Source organism: Phyllostomus discolor, chromosome 3, assembly GCF_004126475.2.
Source record: "Phyllostomus discolor isolate MPI-MPIP mPhyDis1 chromosome 3, mPhyDis1.pri.v3, whole genome shotgun sequence".
Classification (NCBI taxonomy): Eukaryota; Metazoa; Chordata; class Mammalia; order Chiroptera; family Phyllostomidae; genus Phyllostomus; species Phyllostomus discolor.
The window spans coordinates 97,340,898-97,363,651 of record NC_040905.2 but is presented as its reverse complement, the minus strand read 5'-3'; the positions used below and the strand labels follow the sequence as shown (position 1 = coordinate 97,363,651).

Sequence of the window (22,754 nt, the reverse complement as noted above, 5' to 3'; positions counted from 1 at the left end):
TGCCTGGGTTGTGATTTTTATATCATCTCCCTCTTTCTTGCTTGGATCAGCCTTTTAATTTCAAAAAGCCAGCAGTTTAAAAAGTTTTTCCTTCCTGAGTTTGAGTCTGAACAACCAAAGAGAGAGACCTATGAATACTCCAGATGGACAACACTGGGAAGGGGACTTTTAATTAAAGCTGCTCCCTTCAACTTGGCTTCTGCTGGTATTTCACTTCCAACCACAGGAGTGACCAAAAACAAACAACCAACCAACCAACCAACCAACCAAACATGCCCCCTAAATTTAATGCTGTATTCCTACCTTTCCTCTTATTTTGGGGAATATATCATTGGTATTAATTTCCTAACTAGACTACAATATTAAATTTAAGGGTAGTGCATACCTTAAGACCAACATTTTTTCCCATTGGACAAAATCTCTCATTGCATGATGAAGTCCTGTTGGTTGTCCATTTCCTGGCCTATCTTCAAAGGCAACAGACAAACACTGGCTGGCATTACTGGCAATTACTTTAGGTGAACAGGTATTATGTTATTTTTTTCCAGCTTTATTGAGATATAATTGACATACAGCACTGTGGAAGTTGAAGGTATACAACATGATGATTTGATACCTGTATACACATATTGTGAAATGATCGACAAAGTAGGGTTAATTCACACCTCCATCACCTCACATCATTATCATTTCTTTTTTGCAGTGAGAACATTCAAAGTCTACTAACTCAGCAACTTTCCAAGATACAATACTTGTTGACTGGAGTCACTGCGCTGGCACTGCTGTCAAATTACAAATGAGGAATCTGACACTTAGGAAGTTTGAGTAACTTGCTCAAAGTCACACAGTGGAGCCAACATTTGAATCCAGGCCTCTGGAACTCCAGAACCTTCTTTTACACGGTTTCTTTATCCCTCCTCCCTCCGGGACACTGACCTCCCAGTGATTCCTGGAAACTGATTCTTCTTTCTACCCCAGAGCCTTCAAGACCATTCCCTGAGCCCAGAATATTCTTTCTCCTTTCCCATCTCTTTGCTTATTTGACCCTTACTACCTGCCATCTCTACTTCAATGTCCCCATGTTGAGGACACCTTCCCCAATCACCTTCTGCTGTCACCACATTATTTACCAGCACAGCACTCAACTCTGATTTCTTAAGAGGCAGGAACTTCTATTTTGGCTTATAATTATGACCCTGAACCCAACAAGCTATAATAGCTCAATAAATTTTTATTGAACAAATGGGAGAATAAATGGATTATAGACTACTAGATGGATAGATGGAAGAATGAAAGTAGCCCCAAATGGAGAAGGCAAAGTTCACTGGTACAGGGATAGACATCACAAGCTCTCTTGTCCAGATGGGAGGAGCATGGACCAAGGAGAGTTGGAGGGATACTACCTATTATATCAAGAATGCCCCAGAACATACCACAGTCTCGCCACGTGCCAAGTCATTAAACCAGATGCAAGACCCGGCTGGTGCAGACACCAGGTTGGTGTAGGATGCCCTCAGTAGTTTCACCCATCTGTGCAGATACTGGCCAGTATACTTCGGCTCTGAGACTGCTTGGTCTCTGTCACAGCCATCATCCATGTCTGATTTTCCCAGAATTTGAATTTTAGGTTTCTGCATAGACTTTGGGCTCTTTCTTTTGGTTTCCTTTGTTCTCTGCTGTCTAGAATGGAACTCTATGCCTAAGTCTCTGCTGTCTATCTGGAACTCTATAGATTTGAGGTTCTGGGGGCCTGAGTTCCCCCAGAACCTCAAATCTATCTCCCATCACTAAACTGATAGCTCACCAGGCCGAGCCCTGCCAGGAGGAGGGGTAAGATTAGTAGGATTCCGATGCAGAAATGACTTTAAAGGCCATTTTTTTCAAGCACAGACCTCTTATGTAAAACAAGATGTTTCTGTACTTTAGATAACAAATAGAACTTCTTGCCTTTGCGTTTTTAATGACTGTGGCCTCCATTGCCCCAAATTAACCCAATTATTTTAAAAGAGTAATGCTTTTTTATGCAGACAATCGGCATTTACTCTCCCATGGGTCTTATATAAATAAAAATCTTTTTAGAAACACGGGGTCCTCCTAATCTATAAGACAGTATAGCTGACATGCAAATGGCTCTAAGACATGTTGCTTAAGCTCACTCCAGCCCCTTTCCAATCAGAAAGCAGTCCCTGGTTGGAAAAGAACACATTTCCAACTGCTTTATAAATGCTGCCACTATTGTGGTCTGCACAAGAACTGCTTAGATACAAAACTTGAAAGAGGGAATAGGCTTGAAGAAAAGAGAAAGTAGGTGAATAGAAGGCAAGGCAAGAGCTAATGCTTTCACTAAGCAGCCTCAATGAGATAAGGAACCTGTTCTGGAAATTCATCCCCATGTATGTTGGGCTCTAGTGGTTTAGACACAGGAGGAGGAGGCGGAGCTGCATCCCATTCATACGTGGTCTATCACACAGTCATCTTGGGGTGAGTGAAGTCTATCAAAGCTTACATGTAAAGAAGTACAGTTGACAAAATCTCTCTCAAGAGAGCAAGCTAAGTAGGTTTAATTAAGTTTCTTTAAAGCTTTTCTTTTTTATGTGATGTTGTAACTCCAGAGCTAGGGTGTTTAGGAGGCTGGAGACAACAATAGTTAGGGAAGTGAAACAGTCAGAGAAGAAAGCAGTCTTCTCTCTGTCTCTCATTGGCCCCCCAGCACCAGGGTTCTGGGCATCTTCATGATATCAGTGGACTTGATGGGAGTCAGGATTAGCACATAAAAGGACTTCCAAAGAATGTTCTAATCCCTATTCTATTAATTCCCACAAAGAAACAGGCAAGAATGAAAAGATAATTTCCCCAGCAAATCTTTGTGGACTGAAGGTTATGCTGGGAAAGGTGGAAAGGAGAGTCAGTAAAATAGCTTCTTTTTAGTTTTAGAGGCGTTTCTCAAGAAACCCCCCACCCCACCCTTGTTAGAGGTTAGGTCCATTGTTGGCATGGAGGGAGAGTTGGGGCAGTAGGAGGGTGTCCCTTGATGAAGACTCTCTCCCTTGACCAAACTTTAGTTAGGTTCCTCTGAACCCTCTTCTTCACCAGGCCTTGGCCTTGACTCTCTCTGTCTTTTTGCTGAGTTCAGTTTTAGTAAGGATCCTGCAAAGTCAGTTTAGAGAAACACCCCACCCTTCACATCTAATCAAGTTCCTCAACCCTTACTCTTGATGTCTAAGCACTGGGCCTGGCCTTCAGCAAGAATCTGGTTAGGTGAAATCACAAGTTCCCTCCCATCCTTGATGTTCTCTTGGAAAAATTTTCATCCACTGACCCCATCATGCTCTTCCTTGGCTGTAAATCCCCAATGTCCTTGTTGTAGCCAGAGTAGCACTCAATCTCTCTCCCCTATTACAAGAAAGTTAACCTCCATTGCAATAGGCTTGAATAAAGTCTTCTTTACCATTTTGACAAGTGTCATAAATTTTTTTAACACCTTTAAGTGGAGGAGATAAAATGGCTGGGGGTGAGCATCAGTGAAACTAAGAGGATCTCCACTACAACGGGCCCCCTTATATGCGGTTTCACTTTCTGCAGTTTCAGTTACCCACAGTTGACCACAGTCCAAAAATATTAAATAGAAAATTCTAGTAACAAACAATTCACAAGCTTTGAATTGCACACTCTTCTGAATAGTGGGATGAAATCTTGTACTGCTCTGCTCCATCCTGCCTGGGATGTGAATTGTGCCTTTGTGCAGCATATCTAAGCTGTATGTGCTATCTACCTGTTAGTCACTTAGTAGCTATCTTGCTCATCAAATCAACTGTCCCTGTATCTCAGTGCTTGTGTTCAAGTCATCCTTATAGTAGTAGCCTAATGCTACATCACAATACCTATATTACTCACCTCACTTTATCTTATCACATGGGCACTGTATCATCTCACATCGTCACAAGAAAAAGACTGAGTACAGTATAAGATATTCTGAGAAAGATCACATTCAAATCACTTTTATTACTGTTATAATCTATTTCATTATTAGTTATTGTTATTAATCTCTGACTGTGCCTACTATATACCTTAAACTTTGTCATAGGAATGTATGTATAAGAAAAACAGTCTATATAGTATCTGTTATGATCTATGGTTTCATGAACCCATGGGGGTCTTAGAGCATGTCCTCCAAGGACAAGGGGATCTCCTACTCTATAGGGAGATCTTTGTCCAGTGCCCCAATAGAGAAGGGCTGCTCAGATGCATTTGGAAGGCTGAGCGGCAGAGAGAACCCTCTGGATCCACAGGAGGGGTGTATCTGTAACCCAGAGCAGCTCCTATCCCCATGGGCTCTGAGCACAAGGATAATGCTCTGCTTTCCCAGGATTTCAGCATCCTTGACAAAGTGGGTGGGAGCAGGGGAACCAAATGATGGTGTTCCCAGACATGAAGCTGATTAAGCCAGTTTTCAATTGATCCAAAAATTAAAGATATGCATCATTGCTTATCCCAGAGGATCACAGAAAAAGTTCATAGCAATTATATAATAAATAACTCAGGCCAGTTGGGAAACCTGTCAGAGAGAGTGCCAAAATGAGGGAACCCGCTGGGAGTGACGCTCTAGAATAAGACATAGAATGATGGCAAAAGGCAGAGAACCAGGAGGGGCTCAGCAGGGGGTTGGTCAGGCCAGCCCAGCTCCAAGGAGGGAGGCAGCAGCATCAGGCAACCATGTGGGAAGCACTCATTCCCCCAAGGCTATGTTAATGAAGGTCCCATTTCTGCCTTTGTATGTTAATTTCAATGATGTATATTTATGCCCCACTGAGCAAAAAGGATATTGAATTAATACACACATGAAAGAAAACCATAGCTCTCAGCAGTAATTCTCCAAATACTCTTCAAAAACCTTTGATGAAGGATTGCTTTACTCTGCTTCTAAGAAATCTTTCTATTATCACCTCCCTAGTTTGAATACTTACCATGAAATCTTGGTTAGTAATGAGAAAAGAGTATAGTAGGTCAATAGCTTAGTTTACAACTCCTCCTGCTGAAGAAAAATGAAAGGCCTATTCCTACATTCTCTCTCCATTTTTTTTCACTTAGATTGCTTTTTAAGTGTTTGTCTAACATCTGTGAGATAATATTTCCAATATGCATGGTGAGGTCTGGATTTTGGCTTTCTCTTGACAAGTCTATGGTGTCATCTGTTAAGATCTGGAAAAACAGGGTGATGATGTTCTGACCAATGCGTTCTCAATGCCTGGGTTTCAGCCATAAGAATGAGAAGTTTTCAGGAATGTGAAATTTGATATCTCTCTAATTTGCCCTATAAACCAAAATTAATTTTAAACTGTAATAAAGAATTTTTAAAACACTTATTTGAGCAAAAATTTGAGCCCAGGAACCTCAGATTCAGGTAGCAACCTACACTGTGTTCCACCAAGACAAAGGGAAGGCTATCTTTTACAACAGAAGCTCCCACCCAGACTTTTCACTAGGTCTTTTTTATGTAAAGGAGGTATCCAAACTCATACAGTTCTGAGTGGTTGGTGTATATATATAAAAAAGGATACAATTTGTGTAGTTCTGAGTGGATGGTGCAGGTCTTGGTCCATTGGTCAAAAGAGGAAGGCAGGAACTCCCTTAGGATAGTTGATTCAGATGGTGTAAATGAGCAGGGTGTGGTATGGGAAGCCAAGAGTTCAGTCTACTGTTCTCCCAGTATGCAAAGTATGTGAGGAGCCTCTGTCAAGCAAATGGTCACTAAGATCTTATTATTCATAAAATTTGGGGCTTTGGTTGACTATGGAAAGTCCACCTCAGTAGGTGAATTCCTTTATGGGGTTCACATCCAATGCACCTTTCTTCTTGGGACCCACAGCCATACTCCCTACTTTTTACGTTAGTCCCAAACCCAGTCCCTTGGTGTGTGAGCTACTTTGTCCCCTGTTCTTCAAAAAGATTTGGCCATCACACATGGACAGTTGCCACCCAAACTTATAGTTGTTGTTAGCATGGTAGTGATTTAGTTTTGTAGGAGACCCTAATATGCCACCCCCAAAAATGCTTCTTTGGCATGAGTTACTTTGAGAATTAGCAGGACACAGAGAACACTTCAACGACAGAGTAGAAATTCCCCTTTTGTAAGGGAAATTAACATGTATAAAGGGATCTCCTTTGTAAAGGTCTGTCACCCTCTGTACCTGGAAGAGAGATGACTCTATATCACAAGAGAGGCTTATCTGCTTCTCGCTTCTCCAAGTAAAAAGCTCTGACTTTAATCCGCATGACAAACCTTACTCTTGTTCACAGTACTTTGCCTGGTCACCTTCCCATAACTGGGCCTCCATTCCCTGCTCTTGTTTTAACTGAAGATGGTATTTTAAGCCTCAATTCTAAGTCACCTCTTTGAGTTCATTCATCCCTGAGTTTCTCCCAGGTATACAGCGGACCCTTGAACAACTGGAGCTTGAACTGCATGGGTCCACTTATGTGCATGAAAATGGCCTCACACAGTTTCAACTAGTTCGTTCAAGGATCATCTGTTTTTTCAGTTCACTGTTGGGAATCCCTGTATGCAGAAGGCTGACTTAAGTTATACTTGGTTCTTGGCTGTACTGGCGGTCAGCACCCTTAGCCCCTGCGGAGTTCAAAGTCAGTTGTATATGAGATATACACGGCAATCAACTTCTGTTTGTTTGTCTCTTAATCTGTCTGGTTACGGGGGCCCCAGTACAGAAACTTGAAGAACAGAAGGAAAGATTTTTCCTCCCCTACAGTTTCTATTTATTTTTACCTGATGTATGTGACCAAAACTTCTACTTAATGTAACTGCAGCTCAAAATGGCTCTATCCTGTTTCTAACAAGACACCAAAAATTTTTAAGAGACAACAGAGCAAAATCACAAGTCATGCAGCTAAAGCATGTGCTGAGGAGAGAATTTTGACTTCCAGCTGCACCTGGAACCAAAGTCATGAACCTCCCCCTCCACCCTGACCCAAAGGACATAGACATAACCAGAACTGAACACCAGAACCCTTTCAAAAGCACAGCGTACATTGTCCTGGAAGATTGGGTGCTGAAGCCCTTACTGTAAATGGCCAAGATCCAAAGCTGTCTAATCAAAACCTGTCCAACCAGTACTTCCAAATAACAGCCTATTCCCTCTAATACCGTAAAGCTCATTTGGAACTCTGGACTGGGGAGACAGATTTGAGCCTTGCCTCCTATCTCCTGGCAGGTGAACTTAGCAATAAAAGCTTTTCTTTTTCCAAAAGCTGGTGCCTTAGTATTGGTTCTTATACCTGTTGGACAGCAAGCCCTTGCTTGGTAACACTAAAAAATCAGATTCTTATGTCATTTTACTATTCCCTCCCTGCATCCTATGGTTCAACACTGCCATCCTTGTCTATCTGATGGAAATCTCTGATTCTACCTGTGTATCTGATGTGCCTATCTATTGTTCCATGCAGCTTTTAACTCAATGGGAAAGCTCTGTTTTCTTTGTTCCTGGAGTAACCAAACATTAATCATATAGTAGTCTACTAATTCGCAGAAGAGCGTCCCACTACACCTGTGATAGAAAAGGACTGGCCAGCCTCAAAGCCTGGCAGCACATCTGGGATGACCCTTCCTAATGAGCTTTGCTGCAGTGCTCTGTGGAGGGACAAGAGTAGGAGAGAACAGCGGACCTACTGAGGAACACAGTGTGGCTTCACAGAGTGGCATGGTGGGGGTGGCTGTGTGCTCTGCCTCCTGTTTATGCTTGCAGTTCTAGATAAATTGTCATTGGCTCCTTTCTATAATGACACATTTAAAAATGCAAATGCAATAGCACATTCTTTTCCTCCCCTTGCAGCCCTCAGACTCAATTTTCAGAAGAATAGAAAAGAACTGACAGACCACTGGCTCCCATGGTACACTGTGGATGCAGGTAAATGGCATTGCACTTATCATTGACCTTACCCTTTACAGAGAAGCTCTGACACAGAGCAATCTCTCCTAAGACTTCGCATGGGATCTGGGGCTCCCTGAAATTAACCAGGACAAACAGTTGACAAGTGCTGGGACCTACCAAACTGAGGTTTGATCCAGTCTACTTGGTTTTCAAAGTCTGACTTGTTCTCTTACACAAAGAGGACTATCCTTTAAGGAGAAGTCATCCTCTCCCCAGAGTGGTGTTTGCCCAGTGGGATTTCAGGTTCCAGATGGGAAGCTGGGAGGTGTGGACTACAAGCATTAGAGATAGCAGTCTTTTCCAGGAGCAGGAATTATCATTTGTCCCACAGGGTCTGGTACAGTGCCCAATTCCTAGTGATGTTCAAGGAATGCTTGCACAATGAATGAGTGAGAAGATGAATAAAGACTGGTTGAAATGTTAAGGAAATACCCTGAAATGTATTAATACTTGTGGGACATATTAATGTATGACACAAACTTTTAAAACTGTAGTGTGAACAAGTGTATAGGAGATGAGCAAGGCAGTCAGGGAGCAGGGCTTGGATGGATGAAGCTCTTAGAAGAGGATGTGGAAAGTTCAGTTAGGAGCTGGAATGACAGAATGCAATGGACCAACTCAATGTGTCTGCTGTCAGACAAAAGGAACCTTTGTGAAGACCCTCAGTGCCCAGTGCATTTGTGGAGAAGGGGAGAGGGTGCTGCTGAAAGATATGGAACAATCGAAAGGAAGAGGATGGCAGAACACCCAAGCATGTTGCTCACTTTATGACCCTTCCACCTCTGCCCTGCCATGCTATCTTACATACAACAGATAGACACCAAAGAACATCAACAGTGAGTATTTCCCATCAAGTTTGCTGGTTATGCTAAACATAGACAAAAATATCTGGACTATAGCTACAAATGATGTTCAAAATAAAATCTGGAAGCACTCACCCCACCCCCACTCCCACCCAGGCAGCGACACTCAACCTGAATTCATGCACAACATGTTTATTTACTATGTTTCAGGCAGGGGCTAGAGAGATAACAATGCACAAGGTAAGTATGACTCTTTTGTCTCCTGAGTCTGGGACTCACTGAACCACCAATGAGAACAGAAAAATATAATGGATTGGACAAGTAATAATACTGAGAGTGACAGAGAATCTAGGGCCAGGATCTAGGCAATCGTTTTAGGCAGATGGAGCAAAACTGAGAAAAAAAAACAACCCAAGATTTAGCAAAGTGAATACCTGAGTACATGTCACAAAACACAATTTGACAGAAAAAAACTAAATTGCTAGATGCTTCATGCTTGCTCCAGGGCCCCTGGGCCTGCACCTTCCAGAGATTCCCCTTTCCAAGAGGCACTGCCCTAGAGAGCAAACAGGCATGCACCCCTGCTCAGCTCAGCTCAGCTCAGCTCACACCGCTCTTCAGGGACCAACCAAGAGGCAAATACCAAGGATTCTGAAAATGCATACCAACTTTCTACCAATGGATAATACAACTTTTCTAGTAAACATCATAAAAATTGACCATATATTCGTTTTCCCCCAAATTTTAATAGTTAAAAAAATCACCACAATGCAGTTAAAGCAAGAAATTAAGGATAAAGACTTACAATTTTAAAACCTAACCATTGGGTTATAAAAAGTACTTCTAAATAACTTTTAGATCAAAGAGGAAATAAAAACTAAAATTATACACTATTTAGAAAATAGTGACAATTCAAACACTACATATAAAAACTTATGAGCTGTAGCAAGATCTGTACTCAGAGGAAAACACATAACATTAAATGCTTTTGCTATTAAGCAAGACAAAAGGAAAATAAATGAACTGAGATTTCAACTCAAAAGGGTGGAAAGCAAGAAAATAAGGGTAAAAGGGCAAAAGACAAAGCAGATTGTAGAATTCATATACCAGGAAGGAGGAGGATTGATAACTCAGGAGTTGGTTCTCTGAAAAGGCCAACTAAAATTAAATCTAATTTTAAAAGGAGAGGAAAACACATAAATGCCATCAGGACTGAGAAAAGGGCTTTGACCACAAACATAAAAAAGCTTTTAAATGTTTTAATAATAAATGAATAGAAGAAATGTTGATCCAGGCAACTCTTGGAGACAGAGTAGAAAACTGGTGTAGACTAACCACTGAAAATCCTGAAAAAGTCATCAAGAATTACTATCCAAAAAGGCACTAGACCCAGTTTGCACTACAAATAAATTCTATCATTTTGTGGAGGAACAGAAAAACAACATGTGACCTGAAGTACCCCAGAGCATGACTTGAGGACATTGTGCTAAGTGAAGGAAGCCAGCCACAAGCTACCACTTACTCCATTTACGTGAAATGTCCAGAAGAGTCAAATTGACACAGACAGAAAGTAGATCATTGATTGTGAGGGCTCTGGGAGTCCGGAAGAAATGAGTGAGGGGTTTCTTTTAAGGGTGATGAGTGTGTACTAAACTTGTGGTGCTGGATGCACAAGCCTGCAGATATACAATACTGAAAAGCATTTAATTGTACATACTTAAGTGAATAAAAGGTATGACATTAGTTGTATCTCAATAAGGCTGCTTTTTTTTAAGATGGTACATATGTAAAAGAGAAAACTACATAGGAATTTCACTAATAAATTGAGGGTTGAAATTTTTAACTAAAATACTGGCAATGAACACACCAGGACAAATAGAGTTTATTATAGGAATACAAATATGGCCCTATTTTACACTCCATATTAATATGATTCAAAATAAAACATTATTATCCTCTTAATAAATGCTAAAAAAAAGCATGTGAAAACATTCCACATGTGTTCCTCACAAAAACTCCCAGTAAATTAGGAAGAAAATTTTCCTAACCTCATGTCTATTTAAAACAAACCAATATTAGTCATAACAGCAACATGCTCAAGGCATTGCATTAAGTGAGGAATGAGATAAAGATCTGCTGTCACAGTTAATACTCAGTATTGCTCTGTAGATTTCAGTTGAGACCATAAAGAAGGGTAGAATGAAAAGAAAAAAAGATAAAATTATATATGTTTGTTCATAATATGATCTATTTTGAAAAATTAAAATAAAAAATCAACAAAAATTATTAGAACATCTAAAGGCTTCAGAAATGTGTCCAGTTGTTATTTATGAGATTTTTTATTGAAGTAGGACAGACATAAAGAAAACCACAGAAATCCCAAGTGTTCAGCTCTACTGGTTTTCATAAACAGAATACACACATTTAACCACCACCCAAGTCCAGACACAGATGACCAGTCTTCCAGAACCCCCCATGTGCTCCTCACCCTGTGACAACCCCCCCAGAGATAACTACTATCCTGAGGTCTGACACCAGAGGTTAGGTGTGCTTGATTTTGAAATTTACATAAAAATAATAAAATGGTACATACTCTTTGGGATCTGGATTCTTTGATTTAACACATGTACGAGAGACACACATGACTTTTGTTTTGAAAAAACAGCATTAATATCCTCAGATAAATAGACAATATATGGTAGTTATGAAACACTGGGTGCTGTGGCAACAGATCAGTTAGAAAACCAATAAGTGTCCTTGAAAATTAAAATATAAAGATAGAAATGGAAAGTTTAGAAAATAAAACTAAAGAAATTTTTCAGGAAATATAGCGAAAAGAGCAAAACCTGATGAATAAGAGAGGAAAGATAAGAAATTAGATGAGTCCAGAAGGTTAAACACCCAAAAACACAAGTTCTAAAAATGAAGAACACACACACAGATGAAGGAAGGTTATCAACAGTGAACATGAGTTTCCATTGAAAAGTTTTACTGAGTTCCTAACACAAAGGAAAAAAGTAAATCCCAACACATTACTATGAAATTTCAGAACACCTGGGTTAAAAGGATTTCTAAAAAAGTAAAGACAAGTCACCTTCAAAGAACTGGAGGCAGGCTAGCTCTGGAGTTCCCAGTAGCCATGCAGGAAGTTAGAAGACAGTGAACCATGGCCTTCAAAGTCAGGGGGGGAATCTGCCCACGTGGAAAGTGGGAATCCTGGTATTCTTAGACATGCAAGGACTAAAAAATTTCCTCAGAGACATGCAACACTGAAATGAGAGAGCAAGCCAGGGTGGGGGGAAGGGGCATGGGATCAGGCACAGGGTCAAGCACAGGACAGAGGCGATGGGAGCCCCAAAAGCCAAAATCTGTGTTATATGGGGCAGCCAGTCCTGATTGATGGAAAAGGCTGAAGCACTCTGGAGAGTCTTCCTCAAAAAGATGAGTGGGCAGAAAACCTAATGTGGCTGAGAAGACTGGGAGGGAATCCAGACAAGAAGCAGAGGGTCTGGGGTTGACGTGGTGAAAAGTGAGCAAAAACTGAAGCAAGCAAACAGACAAAAAGGCAATGATTAAGTACAGGAAAAGCAAAAAGGGAAAATAACCAAAGTATACCATGTGGATGAGCTGTAAGTAGTTACAATAAAAGTAAATATTTTAAAAAATGATCTAAAACAAAACTATAATATAACTCTAATGGAGGGTGGGGAAAGGAATGAGAAGTGTGTGTAAATGTGGCAAGGGCAAGTGTGGGTGACCTCGCTTCCCACAGCAGAAAGTTAAGAAATCACGCGTAAATCTCAAAAAAGAGAAAGCCCCCCAAAACAACAAAAACAACAATAACAACAAACAAGAAGTAGGAATGTAAGTATGTTACTTAGACACAGAGAGGTAAACAAAAGGCTCGTTCACCAGAGTGGAGGGCAGTGCCTCCAGACAGGGAGTAGGGCCTTGTAAAATACGTATTTGATTTCTGAAATACAAATACATGTAATTTTTATAGAACTGCAAAATAACTTAAAATATGTTAGATACTAATGAAATATCAAGAATGATTGTCACTGGGTGGTGTGATTATGAGACTTTTGGTATTTTTTACAATGAATATTAACTTTATAAAAAACACATGACAGATTTTACAATAAACAAATAACAAAAAAATATTTTTATAATGTGATTTTGAAATTCTCCACTCTGCTCGTCACTGCCCTTGTTCTCTGCTGGGCTACAAGACAACATCTGGACTAGAGCCAAGGATGGAAACCATTCTTATTTCCCCTCCTCCTGAAAGCCTCCAGACAAATTACAGATCTCTAGTGCCGAGGCTGTCAGCCTCTGCTCCTCCCTCCTCATATTCTCTAGGATTTGAAGTCTCTGCAATTTCAAGTTTCTTCAGCAAATATTCCATTTTTCCAGAGGTAATTACAAGATTTAAGGAATTTCTTTCCTGTGCATAGTTACTTTTAAGAAACTCCTCTAGGGTTTGGTGGAGAAGGGTATATATGTCCAAGTCACATGAAATTTACAAGCAATCATACCCCCATCTTTCTCCCCTTAGGCATGACAGTACATTCAAGGGGCTCTACAGAGACTGGGGTTGGAAAGTCAAGGCAGCTATTTGGAGTCAAGGAATGTTAAGTACTCACCATGGGGACACAGAGTGGACTGAAGGAGTTGAGCCCTTCGGGCAAAGTCAACGCATTGAAGGGTTTTGGCAATCTGCCACCAGAGCTCAGTGACCTGGGCACCAGAAATCCAAAGGAAGACCGTGGAGCTGGGGTAAGGGCTCAGCAGCGCAACAAAGAAGGAGTTATTCCAGGGCAGGCAGGCACAACAACAAGTTCCAGGAGCCTAGGACTCTGAGTGGACCCCCAGTGTTCCAGGGAAGGACTGGCCAGAGTAAGAAAGGCTCCTGGGAAGCCAGGATGCTTTGGATAGGGCACAACACTCTCAGGATGGAGCACTGAGATGTAAGGGAGGGAGACAGGGCAAGGGTGCCTGCCTGGGAGACTCAGGGTTCAGGAGAACGCTGCTTCTCAGCTCACAATGTGGGCCCGGAACTACGTCTTGACCACCCGTGTCACATGCCCTGGCCCAGGACCCGGACTGGGACTGAGACTGTGGATGAGAAGGCAGAGCAGGGGTCTCAGAGGAGCTGGGGAAAGAATAAGCCTGGAAATTGAGGACAAGGCTGAAACAAAGACAGAGGTCCTCACTGCTGTCCCCTCGTGTCCTCTAAAACCTGGATGAAGCTGAGCCTGGGGAGCAGCTACTCTCTGAAATCCCCTTCTTTCTGCTCTAGAAAAGGCAAAAACCTGTTCAATGCAGGTGACCACTTGAAAACTGCTCACATGTTTTCCTGTTAGGGACTACGTGATCTCTACCATAAATTGCAATACAGGTAACTGTGAGTTTTCTTGGTTCCCTCACTTCTGTCTTTGGGAGGGGATGATGCACTGGGAGGACACAGACCATGGGCTCCCACAGTTGGAGGGTAAGGCCTTTTGCTCCACTAAAGCTGAACTCTGGGACTGGTGCTAAGAAGAATTAAGCAGCGATCTAAATGAAAGGCCAGTCTTTCTAGCTGCAGTCCCACAGGAAGGAGACAGGGGAAAGGAAAGTGGTGAGAGGTGATGTGTGCCTGGATTCAGCCCAGAGAGAGGGAGAAATGAGTTCCATAGTGAGGTTGGCCCAGAGGGCAAAGGGGGGCCTTTTCCATGGGAACTGTGGAAGGAGCCTGCCTGACAGGCGGCCCCCTATCCATCTGGGGCCCACCTAATCAAAGTGAACATGATGGCGCACAGTGGCTGGTGGCAGGAGCTCAGTTTCCACGGTGGGAAGGGGGAGGAGCCTCTCAGGGTCTCCCATGAGGGCCAGAGGAGCCTGCAGCTGAGGCTGGGATGGGTGAGGAGAAACATGACCCAAGCTTGGGTGTCTACAGCCAGCACAAGCCATGTGGAGCCAAGGCAGATGGGACCTGACCAAGCAGAGAGGTCTGATCACAAGCTAGGCAGCTAGAGCTGCCTGCCAGTAACCCCTGCAGGGCAAGGAGCAGCCAGGTGGGCCACAGACACTGCCTGGGGAAGGGGAGACACACTAAGACACTGAGGCTTGCACTAAGCCACTAAGAGGAATACTCTGACCTACCTGTCCCCACACACCCAGAAGCCATCTGAGACTAAACGTTCTCCCTGAGGAGGCTGAGCATTTCCCAAGGGACCGAATATTATCAATAACCTAAACACAGCCACAGTCCTTTGCATTTTGAATTGGCTGAGCCTGACAAATAGTAAGAGCTCAACAATTATGTGCAGGTGAGTGAATGAAGGATTGAGTATTCTGTACTTCTCTAAGACATTTGATTTAAAACTAAAGAAATTTCATATCATCTTGATAGCAGGTGTGATATTTTATCATCATCTCCATGTCCAAGCATTTAATTGAAACTAGGGTGTCAGACACAGGATGAAATTGATGTTCACAGCCTTTCTTTGTCTTCACTGCCTTTTTGCTTCCGTTTAGTTCATCATAACACAGATCAGTCACTTCTGGCAGTGGGGTAGGGGGCGGGGTGGTGTATACAAAGTAACAGTAGCCTCTGGATTAAGAGTGTTTTTCAGTATAAGCAAGCAAGCTTGCTGCAAACATTTACTGAGTGATAGCAAAAAGATAAAGACTTACAAAATGCATAATTACTTATATATATTCATAAACTAGACTGCATTGCATTGGAATGGAGATCAAGTTGACCACTAAAATAAAAAGCTGCGACTTGCCCAGAATCATTCTCAGAACCCTTCCTCCAGCTGAAACTTTGGGTGCAGCTGTAGCACAAGGGTGGCTAACTCCCTGTGGGTCTGTCTAAAAAACCACCTGCAGCCACCGCGGACACTGCAGTCAGAAACGCAGTGTTAGTAAAAAGCACTCAAGGAATATGTCTCTCTTTCTGTCTTTACCTTAAACTTCTTAGGAACCTGGGGGGCTATTGAACTTCACACAAAGAAGTCAGACTCCAAAGTACTCGTGTGGGCACCCTCCCAGGTCTATGAAGGGCCTCCCGTGGGGCCTCTGCTCCATTGACACTGCTGGCAGTTGCGTTGTTCACAGCAGTAAGGCCAGCCTGTCACAGTCTCTCCGCTGCTATGAGGAAGTGCCGCTACCAGGGCAGTTTAAGGACACTGGGATCTGGACTTCTCAGAGAAAATGAATCCCATTGCTCCTGACTTTCTGTGTGCCTGGCTGCAGAAGCTATTTTTAGAGCCACATTGATAGCAAAAAGACCGAAGACGGTGACCTAAAACTCCAAATAGATACTGCCAAGTGTCAGCCCCAATTTCCCTACTTCGGGAGAGCCCAGAAAAAACTTGACTGCCTTCGCCCTGGTCTGGTGGTTCAGCTGGTTGGACCATCATCCCGTACACCAATCGGCTGTGTGTTCGACCCCCAGTCAGGGCACATGGCCTGGGTAGTGGGTTCTATCCCTGGTAGAGGTGCACATGGGAGGCAGCCAATCATTGTTTCTCTCTCACATGGATGTTTCCCTCTCCTCACTCTCTCCCTTCCTCTCTCTCTCAAATCAATAAACATATCCTCAAGTGAAAATTTAAAAAAAAACAGCTATGCTGGGTCAACAGACTAAACATGCCTCAGAATCCAGTAAAGTGGCGGCAACCGGCCGTTTATGTCTGCTGGACTCCGGCTCATCGCTGAGCAGTGCAGGCACCGCAGGCTCCACCGTCAGTGCTTACAGTGAACTTCCCAAGCTCGGCAAGGAAAATCTATTTGCTTCCTCTACAATCTAAGAGAAATGAAATAGTCATGCATTCCTGTGTTTCCATAAAAGAGGAGGAAATGGATAGGGGCCGGGGTCCAAATGGGGCCTCAAACATAGCAAATGCCACACAACTGGGAAGGCCTGATAAGAAGGGAGCATCTTGGAGGATGAAACCTGGCAAGTACGACCAGGGAGCTGGGTGAGTGGAGTGCGCTGTGTGGTGTGGGCTTGAGAACAAGTTACAGCCTGTATCTTAGCCGTCTCATCCAAAGCACTCCCTAAAATCAACTGAGGGATAACACCCTGAGGACCGGATGGGCCAAGAGATAAGAAAAGAGTTCTGAACTGTGCTGCGGGGAAAACAATGGGCTGAGGGGAAGAAATGAAGAATGTGAGGGTACTTTGTGCTCTGCACTCAGTCCCAGAGTCTTCCACAGTGACTTCTTGGGCTTTGAAGGCGGAGTGGAAAAGAGAAATGGGAAGGCAGAAGGAAGGAATATAAAAGGGCCCAGAACATGGCATATTCTAGAATCTTCTAGCAAAGGAGGATTAAAGCTACCAAAATACTGGCTGGAGCCAACCCCTTCCCACTCCATCCTCAATGGTACCTATCTAGCTCCAACCGAAGAAGGATCTGAGCTCTTCCTGCAAGATCAACTTGCTAAAATGAATGATGTTGCTTTCCCCAAGGTGCATCCAACAATAACCCAGAACTGGGCATTGAACACAGAAGGAAAGCATCTTATTTTTTTTAGTCTTAAATTTAAAACAAAATTTATCTGCTCTTCGGCAGCCTGCCACATCGAACCTCTTCATGAGTGAGGAGGAAAGCCCTTCCGACGTTATTCCAATTCACCCACTTGCTGCTGTGAGCTGTCACAATGCATGGTGGTTGATGGAGGCAGATCCCTGCTCGTCATCTCAGGAATAGTTACCCTGCAAGCCCTGCTCTAGCTCCAGGGCATTCACTGCCTGGGGCTTGGCTTCCCAAGGAAAGGTATCTAGCAGTGACAGCATTGTGTCATGCAAAGAGGAAAACTGATCTACCCAGCCAGCACTGAGGTGCATAGGTGATGTCAAGAAATACCCTTCATTTCACCCAGAAGCAGTGTGTTCACCATTGTGTCAGCACACTTCCTTTAACAATGAACAGCCTCCCTAAAGGGACTGACGGGGCATGTGGGCCCCTTTTGATCCTGTGCAAATCCCCTGGCATTAAAAATGCCTTCCCTCTACTAGCACCCGCGGTTCTGCTCCATAAGTAGGGTACCAATCAGGGATAACCCAGTGATCGTGTTGTTTGTCATAATCATCTGGTGGCATGATTGGACCAGATAACAAGGAAAGGGCTGTAGAATTCCCATGGTGAAGACTAAGAATTGCCTTTGTAGGATGCAGAGGGAAAAAGTAGCAACAGCATCAGCAATCATAATAGCTAGCATTTCCAAACATTTTACATGTATTACCTCACTTAATCTTCACAACAGCCCTGAGAAATAGAGTTGTATCCCCATTGACACAGGAAGACTCTGAGGCACAGAGAGGTTAAGTAACTTGTCTAAGGTCTCACAGAATGGGTCTGTAGCAAATCTGGTTATTTTACACAGAAGTAAACTGAGGCTCAAAGCCAGTGGTCACATCTAGCCTAGAAAACTAGTCTTAGGACCCCAGGCATATCGTTTCTGTTCTATCACAGAGCCAACACATGGGGTCATCTGAGAACCACATGCTCCCATCTGTGGAGTCAGGCATTCTGCAAGCACCATGAGAAGGCAGTAGTCAGCTGTGGAGGTGGAGTCAGGCATTCTGCAAGCATCATGAGAAGGCAGCAGTCAGCTGTGGATGGCTATGCTTAGCAGACAACTGCACAGTGAGCCATACCTGCTGCTTTCCCAGGAAGTGACAAAGTGGAGGGTGATGCTCCTCCAAAGTCCTGACAACTGGGATTGTTACCAGGCATGCTTTCCAGCTAACTGACCAAGCAGCAAATGTTTTAAAGAATCAGATGTGTCTTCCATTAGACCAACTTACAGAAGGGCAAACTCCCATTCTTGCTTCTCCAGATGTCATTTTCATTCACTGAGTCCTCTCTGGGGTCTCAAACATGTGTCAACATGGATAAATTGGAAGAGAACTGAAACACAAGGAGAGTACCCTCTATTCTGCTTACAACAGAGATTCATACACAATGGGAATCAATATGTGCTCATGAAGCAAAGACATGAACAGATGCGGCACTACAGAGCCAACCCCTAATCCCAATCCTGTTTTATAACGATGCTTCCTCCAGAGTGATAGGAAAGCCTGCAGTACGGACTGAGCCGACACCTTCCACTGACTGGGCTCCAACAGGATTTTCCCCTGAGGAAAGCAAATAGAGTTTTATAGAGGTTTTTTATTTTTACCTATAAATTGCCCTCTGTCTTGTTTCTGTAGTAGAACTCTATTAACTAAAACATTTGATTTTCTACAGCACCTCATGCCATAACTTCAGAGAGTTTACAATTAGTGCTTGCTTTTTATCTAAGGAACCAAAAGCTTTGTTATGGAAAATTTCTGCTACTGGAATGGTACTTCTTTAAACACTGGATAGGTTTTATGGATAAGAGAATTAAGAGCTCATTTATACAGATGGCAGGTGACCTGTTGGTGACAAAACTAAACAGGTCATCCCACAGTTACTGGAAGGCAGGAAAAGAAGGTAGAGAATGTCAAGGTTTTCCACTATGATTTGTCTCTTCCTGTATTGTGACAGGCTTCACCTGGCCCTGGAGCCAGGTTCTTTTTCCCAGACTCTCCTTTGCCAATCCCCAAATGGAGTACTAACCACTATGGTGTTCAGCTTGTCCTCACCTCCAGTGTGCTGCAATGGGCCAGCATCATACACATGGCTCAGGTTCTTCCACAGTCCCAGCTGGGTCAGTCCAGCTCGGTGCAATTCTCACTTCTGTCCAGGATGCTCCTTGGTTTCTTAATCCCTGCTTGTGACTCCACCATGACAAATTCTGCTGCTCTGGGATTTGACCCCAGGACAATGGCCTGTTGTACTCTGTGCTGCTCTGTAACCTCCCATGAAAGAGGGACCACCCAAGGCTCTGAGCCAAAATTTAAACCATCTTCATCTTGTTGCAAGATTGGCCATCTGCCATCTGCTGCTGGCCTCCAGCTCCTAAGATACAATTCACATTTCATTCAATTCAGCTATTTAAAGTATACAATTCAATAGTTTTTAGTATGTTCAGAGTTGTGCCGTCATCACCAAAATCAATTGTAGAACATTTTCATCACTCTCCCCTCCAAAACCCCATACCCATTAGCAGTCACTGTTTTCCTCACCTCTCCCCTCCCAGCCCTACCCAACCAGCACTCTACTTTTTGTCTCTCCCTATCAGCTTTTTATTCATTTCATTGAACCACTGGATAAGGTCTACACTCCTCATTTTGGCTTTTAGAATTCTCCCTGAAGTGACCTCCTATTTCTCTCTACTCTGTCCTTTCCTCTACTTTCCTCTACTCTTTTCCCTCTAATTTTTAATGCACATTCCCCACCTTGAGTCCCCTCACCAGATCCAAAATACCCTCTCCTATTGGGTTAACTCAATGGACCTGGGTGCCCAAACTCTGCACATTCCAGAGAAGGAACTGGCTCCTGCCAGCCACCTGGAAGACAACTGCTCAGCCTCAGAATATCCTACCTGATAAGAGTGTCTCTAGGCCCCAGGCTATGCTATCTTAGTCCAGCCTCTGGGGTGGTGGTGGTGCTGGAGACAGGGGAGCCAAGGTTAGTTATATGGCTGCTCCATGCCTGCATGACTGACCCCTGGTAAAAACCCTGAACACTAAGGCTCAGGGGAGCTTCCCTGGCTGGCTGCACTTCATTTGTGTCATTACATATCATTGCTGGGAAAACAAAGCAGAGTTCATGCAACTCCACTGGGAGAGGATAACTAGAAGCTCATGCCCGGTTTCTCCTGGACTTTTCCACGCCTTCTTATCCTTGGCTGACTCTAGTCTATACCCTTTAAATGCAATAAATGATAACCTTGAGCATAGCAGATCTCCTGAACTTCTTGAGTCCTTCTACGGAATCATGAAACCCAAGGGTGATCTTGGGGGACCCCACATGCCCTTGTTTTCCCAACTACACCCCTAACTGTGTTGTCTTCCACAGACGCTGCCACTGCCAATCCCTCCGGTTTGTGAGGCCAGCAAGTCACACCTCTGCCAGGGGTAGAGTGCAGCACAGAGGGTAGAGTGCAGACTCTGGACTGACTGCACCTGGCTCCCAGCTTCTGCTCTTACTAGGTGTGTGACTTTGGGTAATGTGCTTGCCCTTGTGCCTCAGCAGCCTGTCTGGGAATTGGGGTGTATAATATTTCAAAAAGCCTGTATGAGGTGTAAATGGATTTGCACTGTGTAAAGCATAAGAACTATGTCTGGTACACAGAAAATTCCAGTGTTAGTTATGGTCTTTATGAGCTTTTCTATGCACTCCACTCACAATGCTCCCAGTTCCTCACAAATCCACTCTTACCTGTGCCAAAGTGTGATTATGTGTACTTAGGCCCCGTGTCTCCAACTAGCCTGCGACATCCTTCTGCAGCATCATGTAATTTACTAAAACTGTCTCCCTGGAAGTTCTACCACAGGCTGAGCATATAATTGGTTCCTAAAATATATTTGCTAATGCATAGGGAAGCTGTCTCTATTACAAAGTCTAAGAAAATCAGATTCTTCACTTAATTTCCTCTGTGTAAGCTAGTCATAGTCCTCTGTGGAGGAAAAAATAACCTCTTTTTACATACATTTGTGCACAGAATTTGAGATCCTAGCAACTATATATATCCAGGACAGCCTTTTCAACCGAAATTGTCTAACAGGCTCTAATGGCTCCTGTACCTTATAATTTATTATCAAATTACATTTTGAATTAGGATTGCTAATTGTTAATCATCAGCTTGAATGAGTTGTTAATGAGTAATGCTACTAATTACAGGGCCACCTAACACAAAGCAGGCGGGCACCACCAGCACCTCACAGGAGGCGGCTGACTCAGCGCACAGGCAGTGCCCTGAAAGCAGTATGCTGTGAAGTGTCCCATCTCTGATGACACCATAGACCTTCCCTCCTGTGGGAAAAGTCACTGGATTTCACAGCTGGACGGAACCATAAAGATCAGTGATCACCAAGCTGTGGGCTGCGCAACTCCAAAGCCTGCAGATGTAAGCCAGGTTTCCGTGAATTCGTAGTGCACCCAACCAAGGTGGCTTTAGGCTAAATATATTATACCCTTCATTCTTATCTTTGCTACTGTTTTACACATATAAGGGGGGGCAAGAGTAGGTTTACAGTTGTGAGTCCATGAAACACAGAGTTCATTCTTGTATTATTATTTATTACTATTAACCTACTTTTGCCCAGCCCTATATACAGGCATACTGTTATGAATAATAAAATTTAAGTTTGCTTCAAAACACAGCTAAATTCACAGTAGTTGTTGTTAAAAAAAAATCCTTGTGAAAAATTTGTCAAATCTGTATTCTTGGGCCCTCAGAACAGCCAGTAATTAGTTTTTGTGTTCTTGGCCCGCTCACCCATTCCCATTCCTCTCAGCAATTATTCCAGACCTTTTCCACTTTTCCATAGCCCCCTAGCCAAGGCCTACCTCTCACTCTTAGCAGAGATTTTCTCCTCTCAATTCACAAGGAGAGTGTGGGTCATATACCACGAGCTCTCTCTTTCTGTTCTTCAAGACCAAACTGCTGTTCACGTGCTTGACCCCACTCACTGGTCCCTCTTCAGGGTCCTTCTTTTCTTCTCAGCCCCTTCTGTCTATGGCTTCAGACCTTCCCTCTATCCTTGTTCCAGGCCCTCAGCTATAGCTACTGTTGAGACCTTTCATGTTCTCATTTAGGCTAAGGACCATTTAGACAATAGGCGCTATATTCAAAGAGATCATGCAAAAAGTTCAAAGCAGATAGCCAAACAACAGTTAGCTGGCTAATCAGGATGACTGTGTGAAGCCTGGGAGAGGAATGTGTCAGAAGTTTCCTTGGACTGAGGTGTACCCTGAGTCCTCCTCCCCAAGGACAGAGGGTGGGGATCTTACTATCTAACCTTAAGCCCATAGTTTGGTGCTCCTGGCAGTGGAGAAATGTCCTCCCCTGTGCCTGAGTCATCTGAGCAGAGGGAAAGTGGCCTGTGGAGCCGGCGGAGCCCTGTATGCAGGGAGTC

At 43.4% G+C, this 22,754-nt stretch overlaps 1 protein-coding gene across 1 annotated transcript in view; it reads right to left on the bottom strand.

The window, feature by feature from the left end:
- Nucleotides 1–22,754, bottom strand: part of GALNT17 (polypeptide N-acetylgalactosaminyltransferase 17) — a 428,715-nt gene that overhangs the window by 168,749 nt on the left and 237,212 nt on the right. The window lies entirely within an intron of this gene.